The sequence below is a fragment of the Pseudopipra pipra genome, chromosome 1, assembly GCF_036250125.1.
Source record: "Pseudopipra pipra isolate bDixPip1 chromosome 1, bDixPip1.hap1, whole genome shotgun sequence".
In the NCBI taxonomy this organism is placed as follows: Eukaryota; Metazoa; Chordata; class Aves; order Passeriformes; family Pipridae; genus Pseudopipra; species Pseudopipra pipra.
In genome coordinates this window covers 65,853,341-65,873,047 of record NC_087549.1, presented here as the reverse complement: position 1 = coordinate 65,873,047, position 19,707 = coordinate 65,853,341, and the positions used below count along the sequence as shown (strand labels likewise).

The following is a 19,707-nucleotide window of genomic DNA, read 5'->3' as shown; positions in this document are numbered from 1 at the left end:
GAGGCGATGCCATCTGAAATTTTTTAAAAAATGCTTCTTTTTAAACTGATACCTATTACTTCATCATTTCTAAGTCTGTGGGTGTATTACATAAATTAATTTCTTTCCATCTGAGCAGAGGTATGAGTACAGTTTATTTTCCTTTGATATGCCTTTGCAGAAGCTGTAATTCCCTCCCTTGCTCCCCCACGCAACTCCTTACACTTTCTCTGGGCAGAAAGGGAGAGTAGGAGGTTCTGTGGTGTAGTAGCATCTTCTCTTAACAGCTGAACCAAAAAGGGTCATCTGGATGCAAGCCTTGGTGCTCTTGAATTTGAATCTTTTCTCGAGCAAATAAACATTGTAACCAGAGTGAGAGTTTTGCATCCAGAAGGGGTCCCAGTTATAAAAAGTTTTCTTCTTATATTTATCTTGCAGTTCTGATGCTCAAGGAGCTGAGGTAGACTTAAGAATATCACAGACTCAACACAGTATTACTTGACCTGTAATCACTCTTCAGGCTCCAGGCATCTCTCACTGGCACTGGCATCAAACTGGTAGGAGTGGGATGGATTGCACTTCCCCTCCCCTAGAAACTTTAGTTTCAAGCCCTCTTTGCCAACTTGCTGCTGGTTTTCATTTTTTTAATTTAATTTTGAACATAACAACCTTTGATTTTAAAGCCACCTTTAGCTGATGAGCAATGTCATAGTTCCAGAGAGTAGAGCATCGCTGTGTTTCTCTTCCAAGAAAATATGGACCTCAGAAAATGTATACAACACAAGCCACTACTACAAGAGTATGTAGTGCTGAGGATACAGGTTTTAATCCATGATCTGCCATAGTTTTTAACATATGTATTCAGCTTTGACTTGACGTTGGTGAGCAAGCCACATACCTTGAAGTACTTGATAGAATCTAAGCTGTGCGGAAATAGCTCACTGGTTGGCTGAACCTTAATTACTTTTTTATTTAATAAATTTATTTTTTTTAGGGTCTGGAAGCATGGAAACATTGATATGATTATATGATGAAAATAAAACATGGCTTAGGTATGGATTCAATACCTTAGAAATAAGGTACAGCAGAGAAAAGGTTAAATGTTTCAAATGTTCTGTGGAAAGAAGAGTGAATTCTGATTTTCTGGTCTAGTTTATTTTCCTGAAGGATTTGCTGTGATAGCTGGAGATTTATTGACTGAATCTGCATCACTGAAAGAAGCAAATTAGTGCTTTGCTGTCAGATTCTGTAATAAAGTTCCATGCTGTGATTTGGTCTGTTTCAGCAAGAAAACATCTTTTTTTACTGTCTTGTCTTATTTGTTTTACTCCTGATGCACAGAAGTAGTCTTCCCACCCTGCTTACAGCAGTGCTTCAAAATATTCATTGCTCAAGTGATAGAAAAAGATCAATGCTAAGGGATGTGTTTGCTTCATTTGTGCTGTAGACAAACTGCAAGTTTATATAAAAGACTTTATCTTGATTTCTGTTAAGTGGATTTGATCAATAGTTGAAATCTCTGGAAATGTCAGTTAGTGACTAGTGGTTGTGTGGGCACGGGGTGGTCTGGTGGTCAAAACACATGCAGGTCCTGATTCTGCACTGAGCTAGGCTGGTGTGGCACCACATCATTATGGGCTTCGGTGGGGAATCCTCAGAGCAAAAATGTGCTCCTCAGTGAAGTGGTAAGCCCAGCATTTGTATCTACTTTGAAATAAATGGAGTTTTGTTGGTATCAAATCACTATATTAAGCAACTAAAGCAATCTTTGTGAATAATATTGAAAGGCACTGTGCTTTTATTTGCCAGCAGCGGTGCTTATTTCCAAATCTAGCTTGATATAGATGCCCTTCTGATAATTCCGTCTTGATATTGTGAATCTAGCAAAACTAGACAGATTAAACTCTTACTGTAATCAATATATATCTTGATCCAATTATCAGTGCCATTAATATTAATTTCTCTTTGTATTATGTTGACTTGCTCAGGTTCTCTAAGTGGACAGCTTGTAAAATGCTAGCAACCCCTCATGGTTATTTTCTCAATTTGTTTTCTAAAATATACAAACCACCAAAGCTTAGCAATGAGGGAGCACAGCACTGGATGCTTTTTGACTTGTACTACATCATTAGCAGGTGAAAAAGCAGTGTAGCTCTGAGATTGGTCTTAAAGTTATTTCTCCCAACTGAGGATGTGACCTAGCATGTTCAGGTATGTTTTGACCATGCAGCTCAAAATCTCTTTTATTTAACTGCTCACTTTTTCCATTTTTGAGTCTCTCACTTTAGTGCATCACTTCATACTTTCTACCCCACTGTAAATTTCGAATTAAGTATTGGGGGAGTAGCTGGTCAGTACCCAAAATAATTTATGTGTAAAGCTATATGTGTGCAGTTGCACAAATAAATGAAATAAGCTTGCTCAACAGGGGACGTGTGAGTCAACAAAAAAACCCAAGGCACTGTGCTAAAACAAAACTTAAATATGCCTTGCCCATTGCATTCCAAAGCCAGTTTTTCCAGGTTCTCTGGATAGCTGAGAATAATTGAACTCACAGTGCCTGTCTGGTTTCTGTTTATCTTAAAAGACCAGAGAGAAATTACCTTTATTTTTGAAAGGTCAAGAACACCTTAAAATAGGCCAAGACATTGCACATGAAAATCTGCATCTATTTTCAGATGACTAACAATGTTATTTCATATCTGATTACTGAAAAACTGAAGCTCTTTGTTTATATTCATGCTCCATAGAAATGACTTCTTCTGTGTAGTTAAAATTAGATGTTTTCATCTCTTTCAAATGGTATCTTTCTGTTTGTTCCCTAGTTTCCTACTCAATGATATGTCAGCCACATAAAAATTTTTAGGAGGTATTTGCAATTTGTACTCTTTTAAGGGATGATCTTCCATGTGAGCATGAACTCATGCAAATAAAAAGGATGGTAAATACTTTAACAAAACTTATAATTTTATTCAAATGAATATATTTTAATAATTTTTGCAATATTTGCTCAAATATAGTACAGTGTTCTACATGCAGATGCATATACAGGTACATGATCATTATCCCTGACCTTCGGATTTCTCTTTTTATATTGCCATTAAACACCAATTTGTTACTAAAGCATACTTTGCAATTAAAAATTTATTGCCTAAAAAGAAAAGGCAGCTTCCTGCCTAGCTCTTAATTAATCTTTATTTAAGACACTTAAATATTTATAGTGACTTACTTACTTCTCTTTTCATTATAAATACTGTATTGATTCAAATAACCTTTATGTTTCTGAAGAATTTTCGCTTTTACTGCAATGGGTACTCATAAAAAAAAATCAACATCTCAATCCATAGACTGTGATGTTATTTCAGCTTTAGGTACAAAGACGTGAGGTTTAATGGTGGCGGATTGGTGCAGAAAGGCTCAGATTTCCCTTAGGCCTCATTGTCTCTCACTGAAAAGTGGAACGAAGTGCAGGTAAATTATTGCTCTTCCTGCTAGACATAAGCAAGATGCCACTGACTTCAGTTCATGTAAACTGCACAGATAAGGGAACAAAGAATTATTGGATCTATGGGCTTAACCTTCTGCCTGCATCAGCATATGTTATGCCAGAGTAGCACACTGCTCTCCTGAAGGACAGCAGCAGTAACTGGCAGCAGGTTTATGCCAAACCACAGCATGGTGTTTCCTGGTTCTTGTGCTTTATGCAAGCCACAGTCCAGTCTCTGCACAGACGGTTGGGTTATGCTTCAACCCCTGACCAACCAATTGCCTGTACTGCAAACCACTCGACTCAAATCCCAAGACAGTTTTTTAGAGCTTCTCAAATCTGCTGAACCCCTGCTTATCTTGCAGATTTTCCCAGGGGTGCCTCAACTGAGGCCTTTTTAGTATGCAATCTTTCAATTCCCCCAACTATTCAGTGTTTTTGGTAATGATGTAACTGATAGAATAGACTGTGCTTCCTTATTTCACAGACAAACTTACTCTGGAGCTGGATGGGAGGAGCTGGTCAGCAGTAATTACACAGTATACTGTTTCTGACCTTCTTTCCTTCTGTAGAACCATTTTTCACTCTATCACCTTTTCTTTTTTTGTTGTTGTTGTTTTTGGTTTTGTTGTTTGTTTGGGTTTTTGTTTGGGTCTTTTTTGTTGTTTTCTCTTTAGAGGAGAAAGGAAAGCATAATTTCTAAGAGGAATCCCATTTTCATTGACTAAAACCAAACAAGCAGGTTTGCTTTTGAAATGGTGGATAGAGGTGGGAGTAGTTTAGGCTCATAGTCAGGGACTTACATACCAAGTGGAATTCTGCATCACATATTCTGCAGGACGTCACAGTGATCAAAGAGGACCCACTGAATTTTGCATAATAAAGTCTTAATCGTGGAATGGAAAATGGAAAAAATGGAAAAAATCATGGTTTTTGTTTAGCAGAAGGAAGGGTAAGTTGGATTTGTGCATGCAAGTTAAATTACAAAAAACATCACTGTGCTTCAGCATGGTCAAATTGCCTTCAACAATAGGATCACCACAGTGTTCTGGGAAACATAGCAGGTAAAATTGCTAAGCGGTTATGAGAAAACTGAAATCCAAGTTGCAGCACAAGCAAATGACCTGCTGCTATAAACTGTACCCTTACAGATTTGCTTACTGATTGCAACATGATGTTTATTGTGTGTATAAGCTGTAGCTTGCTCGAAATTATTTGTTTCCATCTATATCTTGCTGGAAAGTGATGGGAGATCACTCTTTGAATGAGGTAGATTTCTGCCAATCATTCTCATATGTAGAATGAAGAAATTGAATAAGAATTGGTTTTGTAGTTTTCAGCTGAGTTATTTAACTAGAACCATAGCTGAAAGGGTGGGATTTTTCACCCTGCTTAACTGGAAATATTTAATGTAGCCAGAGATTGATATTGATGCTTGAATGGATGAAATATCATTTAAAGTAATGCAGTGCTGAGTAAGGATAGCATAACAGTATAACTGGTGATGTGGAATATGCATCAGGGATGTCAGCTGACCATATTAAGTGAAATCTTACTCGTCTCAATCATGTGAATGATTTCAAGCATGTCCCTGAATAAGATTCTTTTCGAATGTAAGACCATTGATTTAATGTATAAATGAAATAGAACTGTGCTCACAGATTCTTTTAATAAGATATGCATCCATTTATTCTAGTCCTGGAATAAAAATAGTGGATTAAATTGATACTATGTTAACAATTTTTTTCTTCCTAGTATACTTCTATTTCTTGTACAATGTGTTCTCTATGCAAGCTGTTATGTTTGTGTTATGATTAACCTGTTTCTTTTTGCTGGAGAGTGGTACTTTAATGGGTGTCATTTCTGTGATGCTAGAAACAACTTCCAGAAATTCACAGTGAGACTTTTCTTCTCAGTTGCCTTCTGATAGCATCACCATTTCATTAGCCTTAGCTAATTCCAGAGGTAGAGCAGTTTATCATATAATGCAACACCATGAAGGTTGAGTAAGCCTCACCTATGTGACATGGGGCATCTGCCCTTACCTCTTAGACATGTATGATCTATGTAAGTCTGCCTGTAGTGAGGGTACTTGCATAGCACCTACAAAAGCTGACATAAATTTTATTTCTAGTTCTACCCCTTTTATTGCAAGGCCTGAGGCAGGTGACTCAGCCTCCTTGTACTTGTCTAATACTGCACCTCAAACAGTAAAGGATTTCGATACCTACTGTGGAGAAGAATGATAATTCTGAAAGTTTAGTATTCCTACTGAGCAATGTGCCACAGTAAGCATACCAGTATTTTCTAGGTTGAGATGGTGTATGAACCAAATACAGTCTCTCAGAGATGCCCTGTTCTTAACCATTGCTGATCAGTGTCTATTGCATAGAGAAGAGGTTATCTCCTACAGAGTGTGTCTCTGAAACAACCCTTGTTCTTTGCTATCTGCACATTTTTCCCTAGCTGCCAGTCCAAGCTGGTCAAACAAGGATATCGTGCTGACCACCACACTCCTTTTTGTCCCTCCTCCCAAAAGCAATACTTACTCAACTGTGTGACGTTCCTCACATGTATCTTTGCATTGTGCATGTTCTTATGAAACTAAGCTGAGGCAATTAGAAAAGTTTAAGCATGAGTATCGTTTCCTGACACATTAGGATAATCTTCAATAAAATACCTCGTCCCTCCTGGACGAGGGAGCACAGTGTCTGCTGCCTAGGATTACCTATGTGCTTACTGATTGGAGTATTGCTCAAAATACAAGGACAGAACATCACAAGCAGGCAGGAGATTTCTCTAGCGCAGCAACCATGAAAAATCTCAGTGCACTATGGACAGTTGGGACCAACTGAACAGTCAGTATCGAATTAAGGAGACAGCTGGGGGGACTTGCAATCTTTTCCTCTCTTGTCATAGATACTGTGATATTGCCTGTCTCTCTAAATGAAATAACAATAGGGAAGCCCCAGGGCAGATTGTCTGCTTCCCCTCTCTTGGGGAGTCTGCCTTTTTTCCTCTCAAAATATTAGAGGTGGCTGATCCATTTTAATGCAATGTCAAAGACCTTTGGGACTTAAAAAATGATGTGTGTGTGGTATTGGAAGGGCAAAGAAAAAGCATTGACCCTACTAGATGTGATATTTTCAGGTGGCATGTAGGTTTTAAGGAAAATCAGGAAAAAGGAATGCACTTGGGTTGACCAAGCTTAAAGCAAATGAAATCATTCCAGGTGGTTGTCCAACCTTACTGCAAATATAATTATTCTAATTGATTGCCCCCATAGCTCTTTTACTCAGAACTCCTTGAGGAATATGGGAACCTTTTCATTGTAGATTGCATGAAGGTCACAATAAACTTATTTTCTTATAAACTGATTCACTACTACTGTAACATTTGACAAAAATGTTTGTTAGATCCAAACAGCTATTTGTTTTGATGATATTTCAATTCATTTCATGAAGAATGGAGAAACACAAGCATGAGGAGGCACTTTGCCTTGCTGAATGTTTTGTACTCGTATACAAACAACAAATCCAGGTCCAAACTAGCATGGTAGCTATTTGCTTTTTGTTATTCCTTCATTTCTTAACCACCTGTGTCTTGTTGAAAGTTGTTCTCATCTGTTCAGTAAGTAGAAACATTACTGTTGCTATGAGGTGGCCATTCACGAACAATATAATTTTTCCTCCACCATAAGGCACATAAGGCTGAAGTAGAAACAATTATTAACAATGCATAGCCAATAGCAAACAGCTGACAAACCACCCACACGCTAAAAGTACTTTGTCCAAATAATTCAATGCATAATTAACAAACGCGTCTGAAGATAACTGCCCATTAACAATTTCCAAGTGGAAAATAGGGATGGATAATGCATTTGCATTTGCAGGGTTGCATCCTGATGCTCCTAGAGAACAGAATCATTCTTTGTCTATATAAGGATTGCTCAGAGCAGTTCAGTTTAAGTTAACTGAAGGTATGGAACTGTTGTATATAATTGAGGTGCAACAAACCCAGTATGGACACTTCCACTGAAAGCAAAGTAGCATAAATATGTTGCCTGTTCCAAGGATCTGGTGGGTTGACCTTGGCCAGTGGCTAGGCACCCACCCGGCTGCTCTCTCGATCCCTCTCCTCAGAAGGATGAAAAAAGCTCATGAGTCAAAATAAAGAAAAGTAGATCATTTACCAGTTACTGTCACAGGCAAAACAAACTCAACTTGGGGAAAAGTAGTTTAATTTTCTGTCAATTAAAATAGATTCAAGCAGCGAGAAACAAGAAGACAACATTAAAACAACACTTCCCCCCATCCTTTCCCAGGCTCAACCTCAGTCTTTCACACCTAAGTCCTCTGCCCTCTATAGCAGTAGTAAGGGTTGATAAGAGTTATGGTCATTACAAAGCAGTTTTGCTCTACTTCTGCTTCCCTCTTGCTCTTCTCTTCTGCTTTTTTAACATCCCACAATAAAAAAAAACAACAAACCAAAACCAAACAAACTAGTTTTTTTGCTGGGGAATCTGTCAGCTAGTCAGGGACTTGAATACCTTGCCTTAGACCAACACAACTCTGCTAGCTGAAATATCAGCGTAAATGCAATGATGTCCTGGGGCTCACAGCATTTTGCTTCTGTGCCACTGGAAGATGTTCTGAGTGTGCAGTTAACCTGAGCAGCAACCCTTATAGAGTGGCCAGGCATTGGAGTAAGTACATGCCTGCATAAGAATGTCTTTTGGCTTGGCCAAAATAATGATTTCATGTTAATTGAGGTAAACTGTTGAAGAAACTTTTGCAGACACACTTACTTGTACATAAAACTCATTTGTTTCCCATCAATTGTGAATGGTTACCATTTCTCAGTATAGAGTATGAATTTCAAGAGTAGTCACTATTTCAATGTGGGTAGTCAGAAGTAGCTTTCTTCTGCAATATCTCTTCAGTCTAGTTTCCCTTTTTTGGTCAAGGTTCTTAGGAATCACTCCAGCTAGTGTGCAAGAAAATTTTTGAGGGCAGAAAATTCTGAGTTTTTGGTATTTTCTGGTACCCCTCTGCAACTTCACATTCTAGGGTAATTAGAATAAATGAAGGGGTTTATTTCTGGAGATCTTACAAGACCATCCACAGTTTTAGAAATAAAAAAAATTAAAATGATAGTTATAATAATACTCCATACAGACCTGCTATAATCTTTTAGTGTTTTGGTATCTTGCATAAATGAGTAACTAAAAATATCTATATTAGGTCAAACAATTCGTCTACCTAAGCCAGTATGCCACATACAACAGTGGCCAAAATACCAAGTCAGTTTAGGCTAGCATGACACATTCAGCTTTCAGGATATTTAACATTTTAGGACAAACATTTTTCACCCTGAACAGACATTGAGTAACCACTATGAAAGTACCGGAAGAAAATCCTCCTCAGGCCCAAACCGTGGTTCACTTTCCAGCAACTTGGGATACAGAAGCTATGCCCCATCCCTCCTCTCACATGCTGGTTTTCAATGAAAAATAACATGGGTAGGTAGCAGGAGGGAATAGTGATAGCAACCAAGTTAAGTGATCTGGGCAACCAAGACTCTGGGCACACATGCCTCACAACTGAGTTGCCACCTGCACAAGCTGAGATCTAGTCAGCCAAGGTCAATCAGAGCATTTCCTTCACAGTGTTCTAAAAGCAATTCCTGAACACAGCCTTTTATCTGACAGGAAGCATCGACCCTCCCATAGTGGAACTGGCAAGCCCTTTACTTGTAGCATGACAGTTAGCAGGGCAAAGTCTTTAATGAATCTGCATCAGATGAACAAACGATGGATACAGAGTTAAGCAACCTGGGTTATTCAGTAACACAATGGTATTTTATCACAACAATAAGTGAAAAGTGACAATTTCATATGTCCTGTGTCTATGTATTTGTCTGGAAAAATCTGTCTCTATTCCTCCCATCATGAGACAGATGAAACAGTTAAGATGAAGATCATTAATTACAAAAGAAAGACTGTATACTTCTGTTCTGAGGGGAGAAAAGTCAGTATCATTACTTATTTCCATAAAATGACAGTTTTGTGTATCAATCCCTTTAGTCTTCAGTAGCAGTTGGATGCCAGACCTGAGGATCCTCAGAAAACCCTAGCCTAAACCCGCATGCCTGAGTAGGCTGAACAATTTGAACTTAAAATGGTATGTTAGCCCCTCTGTAGAGGGCTGTATGTTTATACAAATCTTAAATCACATATTTGCACTAACACTCTCTAACATCTGCATGTAGAAAGAAATTACTAAGAACTCAATAATAAGGACACTGCAACAGCTGTATTTAAATCAGACCAAAGGACAACCTCTCATGGAATCATCCTAGAGCAGTCCATAATGCTTCTTAACCTGAAGGTTTATACTGTGTACCTTTGTGTAAAATACAGATTAGTACTGGTCAATGTTTCTTTTACCACCACAGTGAATTGTTTTTTGAAGCCTATCATGTATGTGGTATCCACCACATCCTGTGGCCATGAGTTTCGTCCTTTAATTATGATTTTTGTGGAAAGCATCCTTTCTTGGGTTTCATATTTTAAATTTGCTAACTGCTCATTTTATTGTGACTGCTTCTGTGGTATGAAATACAGTGAATAACATTCTTTATTCCCTTCCTTAGCTCTGCTCATGATTTTCCTGAGGCTCTGTCACAGTTCTTTCCCTCATTTGTCCCTCTTCCATATGAAAATCCTAAAGCCTTTCTTTTTCCTTTCCTAGTACAGAAGCCATTACATACCTTTGATCATCCTGTCACCCTTTTCTTTATCCTTCTATTGCTATCCTGTCATTTTTGAGATGACTGGAACCATATTCAATCTTTAAAATGTTAGGTGGGCAATGGATTTTTATGGCAGCGTTATCATGTTCCTTCTGCTGTTTTCTATTCTATTCCTAATATTTCCTAATACACCATTTTAATTTTTGACAGTTGATGAGGATTTAGGTGACATTTTCGTAAGGCTATTTCCAAGTTCTCTTTCCCAACTAACAGTTCATTTCACTGTGTGTTTACAAATTTCCCACTGTACAAATATGGGACCTTAGTTATTTAGCCTTGAAAATACAGCTAAATTACAAGAGTTGTTAGGCTGTAAACAGGACATTGTTGAGAGAATTTAATAGTTGCTCAGTTCTACTAGCAATTTTTATTTTTCTAGGTTTTATTATACCAGTAGTTTCTCACAAGTATGTGAGGCAGTGTGAATGTTTGCCGTGGATCTCATCTTTTTAGTCGGTTGTTGATTATTTTAACAGAATATGAATTCTAACAAGAAACTCATTCAGGAAAGAATTCATTCAATGAGATTTAGAGGGAGTGTTGCTAATTTTGCCACTCTAAGGCATATCCTGATCAAAACCAATGGAATCCAAACAAATGCATAACCCTTTGCAGTACTAAGGTGATGGAGATTTCATCCCATAGCCTGCAATATCAGGTAGAGATGCATAGCACTTCAATCTTTTTCATAGATGAAATGTAAGATCAGTATCACAATTGCTAAAATGGAGTTCTGGAGCTTAATGTAATCTGGAATTAAATAAATCACTTCAAGACTGTTAAAACAACTGTGAAAGAACTTTAAGTAATTGTTTCTAAAATAAGTGTTGGTAGAATAAATATATTACTGCAAGTTGATCAGTTTCATCTTTAAACACTTACTATGTTATATTTCATTGATCACTGTCAAAAATTCCTTAACAGGCCAAAGAGACCTCAGTATCATATCACAAGCAGAGCTCTTTTTCAAATTAGGTTTTCAGCACTCTCCTTTCATCGAGTATGAGTCATTTGACTTGATCCTTGTTAATGTAAGCTCTTGTTTTCAAATTTGTGACTGCATTACAGAAGCATAGAGAGCTATGATTTTTTTCCTGCTACTGTAGTTTTCTCTGAGAAACAGTTCTGTTCCTTACTAATTCTGTTTATTCTTATGTGTTATAGACAGAGTTTTATTTGTATGGATTTGTTTTCCATTCCAGTCTCAGTCCTGGGTATCTTGGAAAGATCGGCGATGGAAACATTATTTTATAGCTGTGGTGGGCTGACCTTGGCCAGCAGCCAGGCACCCACCCATCACTTCCAGCACACCCAGCACTTCACCCATCTCACTTCCTCTTCTCAGCAGAACATAGAGAGAAAATATGATAGAAAATCTTATGGATTGAAATAAAGACAAGGAAATAACTCACTGATTAACATCTTGAGTAAGAAAATCCAGACTCAATTTGGGGGAAATTAATTTAATTTTTGCCAATTAAAAAATAAATTAGGAAAGTGAGAAACAAAGACAACACTAAAACCACTTTTCCTCTAACCCTTCTTTTTCCCAGGCTCAACTCCACTCTTTAATTTCCAGCTCCTCTACCTCCTCCCTCCACAGTCTGCACAGATCGAAGCACTGGTCAGCTCCCAGTCTTTCATTTTGCTTCGGAGAGCTGAGATGATTCCTTGACTCAAACTGCCCTGTCTTTTAAGGACAACTGGAAATTACAAAGCTAGACTTTAATGCAGAATAGCATTGTGAGTACAAAGGGACATCTGCATCAACTAGATTACAAATCAGGAGGCCAAATAGATGAACTAGTCCAAAAGATAGACAAGGAACACTAGACAATTGTTTGAAAGACATTTAGGAACATGATTTTATCTGCTTGCTTTGGAAAGTCATTTACTCCCGTATATTGGTTTATTAAAACAGAACGGAGCAAGAAGACTTCTTTCATTTTCAATTTTCTCTCTCAGCTAGAAGAGCTTGGGAATGTAGGTATGCAAGAGGATAAATTAAATAATTACTCTTCTCATTGTTCTGATTCCCTGTGCGCTGCAGGAAGTTTGATCTGAGCAGTTCAACTTCTGGAAGCTCATAAACTCGCTACAGATTCAGTGGTGAAATCAAAACATATTCTATGAATTAATAACCTCATAATAGGGAAAAATAATCTATTTTGGACAGGTTTTATTTTAGCATTTGATACGTGATGAAATTACTAAATCCTTGATTCTTCTTCTTTTCAGAACATACTCAACACTCTTAGATATCTTGAGACCTCAGAGTGACTACAAAAACTGACCAACGACAGCATTTTTTAAAATATCACTGGTCTTCTGACAAGTAAGTTTTTCATTCTCAGTTTTGTTTTCTCCCTGGTATTTCTGACTTGTATTTTATCCTTGAATTTATTATACAGACTACCATATTCATTTTCTGGGCCAAGTAAATATGACTGCAAATTGTACAGTATGGAACTGCCCTTAAACTTTCCCAGCTAGAATGAAACCTATCAATATTACAGATATAATTCAGATAAAGCACTGACTCATCTAATTATTCCAACTTGTAATGTCAGTGGGACTATAGTCACATTTCTGGATGTTTTGGGGATTTGCCTGCTAAAAACCTCTTTTCTGCAGGAAAAAATAAACTTGTTTAACAATTTGGAAGTTCTTACTGGACTTAGGGAAAGGAAGCTGGAAGAATTTGGAAACTGTTGCAAATAACAGTGTCTGAGGATAGCCTCTACAGTTAGAGGAAAGAGTATTAGAAGGACTGGTAGGATAGGGAAAAGTGGAGAGGGAAAAAACCTTGCATTGGAAGTGGGGGAAAGAGGATCCTTACTAAGAAGAACAGAAAAGAAAGCTCCTTTCCATTCAGGATCTGTTGAAGGAGAGCTTCAGAACTTACTAAAATTTAAGTTTTCCTGTTCATAAAGTTTAACTTTGATAAGAAACTACATTTTAAAACACAAAACTATTTCTAAACAATGGAGTCCACTCATCCTAACTTCTTAAGTGAGGGATCTTATATATGCAGAGACTGCTCCTCCAAAATAGCAATGAAGATTCTCATATCACTACTAAACTGCATCTTTTTTTGCAGTTTCATACAGCTACATTAAATATTATGTTATTTGCTTCTTGTTGGAATATATTCCACTTCTATGAAGCTAACAGATTTTATGAAATCCATTGCCTGGTTACAGGTTGATTCAGCTTTGACAATCATATTTGATTACCCTCTGGATGATAGGTATTGAAATTTTAGGACATTGTCTTTTTTTGCCACTGCATATTTCTGAGATAAAGAAGAAGATAATACATTGAATGTAATTCATACAGTATCTAATATTCCATAACCCTATATATCATAATTAAGCAGGTCTAGCTACCAGTAGTCTCCAAAACAAAAGACTTCTGATGTATCATTTGTTATAAAAGAAGAAAAAAGTGATGTAAAAAATATGCAATATTTAATAACTGCTCACAGGAATAAAAATATTGAACACCTGAAATTTCACATTCTATGGAAGGAACTGTAAAATTTTTCTTTGTTTCTGTTATTTTTACCAGTGCAAAACCAGCTTCCTTCTTTCCTATTGCTTGCTTGGTTGCTTTTCAAGATTTTTTTGCTATAAGCATATAGTCAAAGTTTTGAGTCTTATTTGGGTTCTGAAAGGATCACAGGGTCATGACTTCGATTTCTCTCTCCTCAGAAAGCAGATGTACTGAATATATCACTTGTTACTAAGTGATCTACCTGTCTGCCCTTCTGTGTGGTTCACTTTCCTGTCAGGACCATAACATGTCAGATATATACATAACAATACAACGTTCTATATCTACCTAATCGACCATTCACTTGGATTTTACTAGGAGGACAGACAGGCTAGAGCAGAGAGCTTCAATTCTTCTTGGATTTGTCTCTAAGACGCAGTTTTGAAGCTCTGTCCTGTTTACCATGAAAACCAGACCGTAAGGAAGTTGAGACTGTTTGACACAATGAATTCAAGCCTAATAACTGAATTACTGAATCTCTGTGGCGTTAAGCATGTCAGGACTCTGCATGAAACTGATTTATGAGTTCATCAACCCAGGAAATAAATAATAAATAAGTCAATCTAAGTGGAGAAAAGGGAGGGTTTCATTTTGAGATGGATGGAGTGGGAGAGGGGGCACATTTCAAAGAAAAGGATCCCTTTCTATTTAGACAGATTAATTCTTTTTCATTAGCAACGTTGTGGTTTGAGGAAGATGCTACAAAACAGAAGAGAGAAGGATAGGCAGATTCACAGCATATGTAGAAGTAGTGATGGTCAAATCTCCTTTTATTTTGTATTATAGCATTGTAATAGTCAGAGGGTCAATCCCCTCTTCTACTAAGTAATATTGGAACCCAAATCCCTCACCTCTGACCACAGTACCTTTCAGCTACCTTAGCTCTACAGTATTCCCAGCAAAGTATTTATTAGAGTTTACTTCCATCTATTCAATATTATAACATTAACCCTACACAATATCAATGGACACATGTTAAATGAGCACATCACAGAAAACACCAGGCAAGACAAGTCGCAATTGAGGGAGAGTTTTTGCAGAAGGTTTTAATGACATTCACAATTAGATGTTTTCAGTATTTTTCAGACAACCTGGAAGCTGACAGAATATCATTGTCAATGAAATTTGCAAAGAATACTAACAGTCTGGACCACTTGCTCTATCAAACAACTTGGGTTGCTTGGTAACCTCAGTCCATGTATGTATAACAACATACCGAGTTAAGGCTGAAGAATACTTGTTTCATTGAGAGCAAGAGGAACTGTATTCTAGGGGGTCCTAATCTTCGAGGGAAATATTTCAGGAATCACAGCAGATAAGCAACTTGAGCAAGAAAATTGGTAACATAGAATGAGGGTTGTTGCTTTGGTTGTGAGTCTGATGTTGGTGAGTCTGATGCTAGTAGGCTGTGTTTTGGTGCCCCTGCTTTAGGAAAGTGTGTTGAAAATAAAAAAAACACAAAGAGTCAGAAGAAATCATCACTGTCTTTCTTTTGTGCATTTACTTTGTAATTAGCTTTCTGGAAAAGGGTTTGTTCCTCTCAGTTGGTATCATTCAAGTATTTTGATTTTACAGTGTAGCAGTAAATAATATGGTGGCTGATCTCACTTGTTTGATAATCTAGATTGGGAAGTACATTATTACTCAAAAAAGAGTGGGTAATATCCTTTTACATTATATTCTCCCTACTTACTATATTGTTGATTGGCAGCATAATTCCCATGCTCAAAATGGTGATGGGTGAAAAGTCTTTGATCACTATAATCAATCCTGTTCCACTGTTGTGAGAAAGTCATACAACAGATTATTTTGGCTGCTACTTTGTTTACATTAGGTACTTCTGTTGGTAAAGGTGGAGATACATTAAGTCACATTTAGAGAATTACATAAAATTTCCTGATATATTTTTTCAGAGTCTTGATATTTACTTTTTATCTCAGAAACCAATGAATGACATTTCACATTTACTTCATATTTATTTCTTACTTATATTAAAGTGATTTATTAGTCAAATTAGCTATTCGTTCTACTGTGTAAACAGAACTATGTGTTTCTTTCTTTACTGTGCCCTGCAAGATTTTAGATTAAGGAGATTTCAGTCTATGCCATGGAGTTTTTACCGACAGTAGAAAGTAAGATTTTCTGCCTTTATCAGCTCTCAAGAGATAACTTTGAATGAACTAGATATTGCATAAAGTTAACCTGAATAAAGTGAAGAAAATACCTTCTCTGAGCCTGCAGAGGAAGCTACAGATATCAAACTTGGACTAAACACTTCTGTCAGAGGCTGTTTTCTCCAGTCACTTAAACTCTCCCAGCTCAGTAGTTTGATGGTCAGCAAATCTCTATCAACAGATACATAATACGTGAATGCTGCATGATACTTAATGCAAATCAAGTTATTGAACTTAAGAAGTTTGGCAGTACATTGTTAAAATTCCGTGTTTAATTTTAAATTATCCTATTTTAAATAAAAAGATAATTTAAAATAAAAATACATATTTAATTTTAAAAAAATGCACCTGGTTAAAAGAAAAAGAAAAATAGTTTGAGCAAAACCCATTCTTGTATCAAAAAATGATGCATGACTTTCTGTACAGGCTGCCAGCAAGACAATGAAAAATGAAGCAAGCAGCTCTACTTCACATGGCTATTTGGAAACCCTTGAGGTGTTAAGGAAGTAAAATAGTGGCTTGCCTAAGGCAACAACTGTGTTAAACTTAGATGTTGATTTGTTTATTTAATAAGCATAACAAAAAGGCAAAATACTAAATGCATTATCTTATGGAAATAAAAAGAATTCTTATCATAAAGAAAACAAATATTATTTCTCATTTAGGGAATTTCAGAATCGGATTATATGGACATTAAGATATAAAGGGAACATATATTTTTTTTTTGAGTTTTTAAAGACAAGATAACATCCAGGCAAGTATATTTGAATCCTGGTTGGTAGTTACATAATATGAGGAAAAAATAAGCTAATGTGGACTTTCTTTTTTCCTAGAAACGCACCTTGAATCTGAGGCACTACTCTAGCTCCTTAATGTAAAATTCTGTTCAACTGAGTGTAATGGATTTACTTTCAGGTATTTTTTTGCAGGTTTCTAGTACCCTTTCTGTAGTATGAAGCCAAGTAGCATTGAAATCTTTGTTGTAGGAAAAGGCACAGGAAAATTCAGATGAATGTGGAACGACTATAAGTAAAAAATGTTATCCTCTGACCCAACAATTGTCCAGAAACAAGTGCAATTATGTAGACAAATTGTGCTTTCCCCACGGAGTGGCAATTGCTTGGCATAGAGCATTGCTGAATGGATGGATATGCTTTTGACATCAGCAGGATGGAATACACCTGTCCACAGTGAGATAAAGCAGTCATTGACTGACAGGTATAACAAATAAAAATCTTGGCCATGGGAGATGTTGAGCACCTGTGACACTTGTCTTTGCTAATTCAGAGTTTTGCAGGTGAATGCAAGAGTGAATACGAAGGCTCACATTCGCCTGGTTTGGAGGGCAGCAGAGGGAATATCTGAATGAGGAATTCAATTTTAGGGAGCCTCTAATCAGGCAAGAAATACCAGTGGCACTGGACACAAAAATTCACTGCAGTTGATGTGTTCAAACAGTATTCAGGGACTACCTTTCCCCTCAAGACTTTGTGCCAGAGCAGGCATTGTCTGTCTTTGCCCCCTGATGCTGAACCCACAGGCAACACCTTCACCCCCTGCAGCAGTGGGAAGCTCTTCATAGCTCTTCCTTCACTCCCAGTGTCTGTGGCCCCAGGCCTGATCCAGGAGTGCATTTCTGCTGTGGCCAAATAGTACCTGGGTGAAAGGGATCAAGCTAGTCAGGGCAAGTGAAGCAGCCTGAGCTGCAGTTATGTACACAAGGGTGCCCTTTGAGGGGACCTCTGCAGGGGTGCTCAGGGCTACAGGAGGAGATAAGTGGGAAGGTCCTGTTGGGGTGTTGGGTGCTGTAGTCACTGCTCTCATCCTCACAGATTCTCATTCCTCAAAGATCCCATGAACACACGTCGGTCTAACTTCTGGCTTCTGACAGTGGATCCTAAGTTTAGTGGTACCTTCATCTCAGACTCTTCCAGTTAACATAGAGGAGTGATAGGAGGGCAAGACCTTGAAGGATCATGGTCCATTTAAGATCTCAGTGAGCCTTGCAATGTGCCTCTTTCTCTCTGTTGTTGGCCAAAGGCAACTGTTCTCCCGAAACAGGAGCTTTGGCTAAGTGCCTGAAGGTAGGGAGTATCAATGTGAACTTCAGTCCTCATTTCTGTAAGTGAAGAAAGTGGTCTCTGCTCCTCACAGTGCACAGGCAGGCTGCTGCCCCTGCTGCTCTGTTCCTGCTCCCCAGCAGGCAGAGGGAGCTGAGCCTTACAGATTTGGATTCCCCCAGCCTCCTCCAGTAGGCAGAAATCATGGATGCCCCATGGCAGCCCTCCCAGTGAGCACGGGAGTCTGTGCTGAGAGGGTTTGCAGGGTCAGTGAGCCTGGCTCAGCCCTTTGGCTGAAGAACAGTGCTGCATCACCCACAGCATTAAAAACAGAAGAAATTGATGTCGCTGCAGCTGGGATCCCTGGGGCTATGGTGTATGTCTGTGACACCCTGCCTACAGCAGCTCCTCCTGGGGCTCTGGCAAAGGGCTGCAAATTCCTGACAGCCCAAAGAATTTGGGGCAGAGAGCAAGTGTTTAGTGTCTTTTTAAGGAGGAGTGTCACTTCCAAACTATGATTCTCCCGTTCTGATATGACAGGGCAAACTCAGTCCAGCTTAAGAACAGTTTGGCTTACATGCATTCTTATGTAGCTCAACATGAATAGTATTTTTGTATTGTAGTAGTAATAACCAGTTAAAAGATAACAACACTTATTAGGCAGATACAGACATATTCTTCGCCTGTCTTGTCAGGGTGGAAATGAACAAAAAGCCAGAAATACAGTAAATACGGGTCATTAGGAAGGAACTAAGCCATTTAATTATCCTAAGAAAACTGTCTTCCTAATTTATTTTTGGGGGGGGCTAATGGTTGCAGTGTTCTTACTATTCACTGAGATGCATATATTGCAATAGAAGTGCAGAGTGTCTGTATTCTGGCCTTTCAGTTTCATCAGACTTGGGGAATAGAGGGGAAAAAAAGGAAAAGAAAATATGTGAATATAATGGCAATAACATTGAATTATTTTATGATGCCTTATGGAGTTAAACTGGTTTAAAAAAAAAAAAAAAGGAAAAATATTTCCATTTCAATGCAATTTGTTTTATAACAAAAAATTCCCTTTCCTTCACACTTCTATTTCCAGAGGATTCTTATTCAGTGTACTCAGTCCTACCCAAAAGGTCACTGCTGTCCTACAAGAGAGATCTCCCTCCCCTTCCTGTCACTTCTGGGTGCTGTGAATAGAGCTTCCTTTCTCTGAGGCTGAGATTTATCAGTGGCAAGGTGCACTGGGAGCAGCTGAGTATCACCCTCCCCTCCTGAAGGTCAAGTGTGTCACCCCTGGGTGCTGCAGAAATTGTGGAAAGAGAGGGATGGGCAATCCCACCAGTCAAACTGGCTCTCACTCTACAGCACTCAGCATTCTGACCACCTTTACACTGCATTGTGCCATTAATTTAAATTAATTCACCCTCTTTGACAGAATGTTCCCTAGATAGGAAATTTTTAGTTTTATATTAAATTTCTCAATCTATGCATTTAACATTTGTATTTGAATACACACTTTTCTTTGTAGACTCCTGACTTTGACAAGGCATTGATGTAGTAACACATCCTCCAATAGGAAGCAGTTGAAGGGGTGTTCATTCCAACCAAATTCTGACACTTCTAATCACAGTAAATAATATGTTTCATT

The 19,707-nt window shown here is 37.9% G+C and overlaps 1 protein-coding gene across 20 annotated transcripts in view; it reads left to right on the top strand.

Moving 5' to 3' along the window:
* LOC135416490 (poly(rC)-binding protein 3-like) overlaps positions 1-19,707 on the top strand; it is a 503,073-nt gene that overhangs the window by 315,016 nt on the left and 168,350 nt on the right. For all 20 annotated transcript variants that reach the window (XM_064659821.1, XM_064659812.1, XM_064659844.1 and 17 more), the window contains one exon: positions 12,518-12,614. The gene's annotated coding sequence lies outside the window, so the exon portion shown is untranslated. The remainder of the gene's footprint in view (positions 1-12,517; positions 12,615-19,707) is intronic.